This window comes from Ailuropoda melanoleuca, chromosome 12 (assembly GCF_002007445.2).
Source record: "Ailuropoda melanoleuca isolate Jingjing chromosome 12, ASM200744v2, whole genome shotgun sequence".
In the NCBI taxonomy this organism is placed as follows: domain Eukaryota; kingdom Metazoa; phylum Chordata; class Mammalia; order Carnivora; family Ursidae; genus Ailuropoda; species Ailuropoda melanoleuca.
The window spans coordinates 80,083,538-80,086,070 of NC_048229.1; the positions used below are offsets into that span (position 1 = coordinate 80,083,538).

Consider the following 2,533-nt stretch of genomic DNA (forward strand, 5'->3'; position numbering starts at 1 on the left):
CCGGCCCCGCCCCGCGCCCGCGCGGCCGTTTACCCGCCGGTTGGGGCGCTGGCTCCTTCCCGCTCTGCTTGGCTCCCGCGCCGCGCCAGCCCGCACCTGCTAGGGCCATGGCCGGCCGGGCGCCCGGACGCAGGCTGCGAGCTGGGGTGCCCGCGGCTCAGACAAGGCCGGCCTGCCTGCCCTCTGCAAGGGCGCTCAGGCCCGCGGGGACGCGCTGGGCCGAGGTAACAGCCCCCCCCAACCCCGACCCGGTCTGCTCCTCCTGTGGACCTGGGAAATGTGAGGATGTTCAGAACCGCCCCTCCTGGGGGAAGCTGGTAGTCCAGGTTGGGCCTGGGGTACTGAGTCACAGGCTGAGGCCACATCCTGAGTTCCTTTCTGGGCCAATTACCATTTTATCCTAAAAGGACTCCCTGCCAAAGAGCAGAGTTCAGGGGCACAGCTCTTAGAAGCAGCGACCTAGACTTGGGGAGACCAGAAATCTGCATAAGCTCGTGTATATTGACTTAATGGGGGATTCCTGGAAGGAGCCCCCAAGAACCCTGCCCCTGAATCCAGCAGTTGTTCAAAAGCAGGCTGTAGGGTGAAGGGCCTTTAGTCTTTAGTTTTCCGAAGACGAAAATGGCTGCAAGGTCCCCCAGTCACCAGTCACCCCAGGGCCTGGAAGCAGGAAAGGATCCAAAATCCTTGCTGATTATGCTGACACAGGCACAGGGAAAGAACGTAGAGTCCCAAACAGGGAGTTCAGCCAAGGAGCATCACTCTGGACCTTCCTCACCAGTCCCCCCAGCTTACCCCCCAACATGGCAGGTGAACGTCTGCAGTGTTTGAACCAAATGAAATCCGACAGCCACGCAACACGACTGTTAACTGGCAAGATGTTGCCTAACGTGGTTGCTTAGGGGAAACAAAAAACTCTCTCTCCACTCTAGCTCTTCCCGCTGTCCTTCCAGCGTGGGAGGACCGACTGCTGATGGCCCAGCAAACTTCCTGAGCCCACGGGAGGCCCCGGGCGCTGTGCTGAGTCTCCCATACGCACATTCTGATTAGAGCCATCTTGTAGCTGAGAAACAGGCTGGGCAGGGTTATGTAACTTGTCTGACTGGTCGGTGGGCTGGGACCTATCCTTCTGAGGACCCCTGAGCCTGTGTGGACCTCTAGTCTTCTGCCACCCTTCTTCCTGTGGTTTATTCACCTCGAGACTGTCGTTAACTTTGTGTTCCTATCCCCCATAGCAGCGAAAACCTGACCATCTCCGGAGGGATTACGGTTTCTCAAGGAAGGCCATCATGTGGCAGTGCTCTAAGGCAAGGTCCCAAGCACCTCTCCTGAGTTCACTTGCAAGGGTGTGTCTCCCGGGCCAGGCGCTGCCCTGGACTCCAGGCACCTGACCGGGAGGGCGTCCTCCAACAGCAAAAGAGAGCCGATCAATAATCACACATGGAACCGTGAAACGACAGCAGTGATAAGCCAAAGGGTGCTGCCAGGATCTGGAATGCCGGTCAGGAGGAACTAGACCGGTCTAGTTCGGCTGCCCCCTAGTTCGGCTGCCCCGGGATCAGAATTAATGAGGGAGGAGGAGGGCCCCGCACGTGCGCATCACCTGGGCTCCCCAGAAGATGCAGGAGACCTTTATAAGCTGTGTTACAACACCCCCGGAAGGCTTTCAAGATGCCCTGGGATCCCAGGGTCCCATCGTTAGGCAACACTCGATTGTTTTTCAAATGATAATGTCCTCGATTTCCTCCTCCAAATCTGTTCTGGACATATTTGTACCTGAGTTCTGTGTGGCTCTTACCGCTAAATCCGACTCTAAAATCTTAGCAAAGAGTGCCATCTACTGGTGGCGTCATGACGGCGCCGTTTGTCCTACAGATCCAAGGCCACTCACTGCTCCACCAACCGCGGTCTTTTCAGCGCCAACCAGTCAGCGCTAGTTTCTAATTTATTAAAAGCTGTGTCCTTGTTTCTCACGAGGGCTGGTGGGGAGAATATCTAGAGCATTTCTACAGAGGAAAGCTCTCAGGAGTTTCTGCCAAAAGCCTTATATACCCTCTACCTAGTAATCCCACTTCTGGGAATTTCTCTAAGGAAGTTAAGGAGTGAGCTGTATTTTGGCTACATGGTTGTTTATTATAGTTTGAAAACATAATGGCCAATACTGGGAAATAAACCACACAGCCAACAGACTTGCTTTGGTAACTGTTGCTCTGTCCACACGGTGGAATACAGTGGAAACATTAAAAATCAGGATGTGAAAGAATCTTCTCCAGGCACCATCTAGCCTTGGTTTATTGAAGAGGAGGATGGGATGTGACGCCCCAAAGCCCCATTTGGCGGACTCCGGACATACTCTGGCAGAACTGGGTCCCCACTTCTATTCTTCCGAGATCTGGGAGATCTGCCATTTTGGAGGAAGAGCGGTTCCTGTTTCTCAGGTGTAGGGTGTAACCGGGCCTCAAGGCCAGTGCGTCTTCCGGGGAGGAACATTTCCCAGGGCCTCTTGGAACAGGGAGGATTGGCCTTGAAGAAG

General features: G+C 55.1%; 1 long non-coding RNA gene across 1 annotated transcript; it reads left to right on the forward strand.

Annotated features, from left to right (window-relative positions):
• Positions 1-25: 25 nt before the first annotated feature.
• Positions 26-2,189, forward strand: LOC109490257. The gene is made up of 2 exons (XR_002143544.2): positions 26-224; positions 1,236-2,189. It is a non-coding gene; the product is annotated as an uncharacterized LOC109490257 (long non-coding RNA).
• Positions 2,190-2,533: the final 344 nt, after the last annotated feature.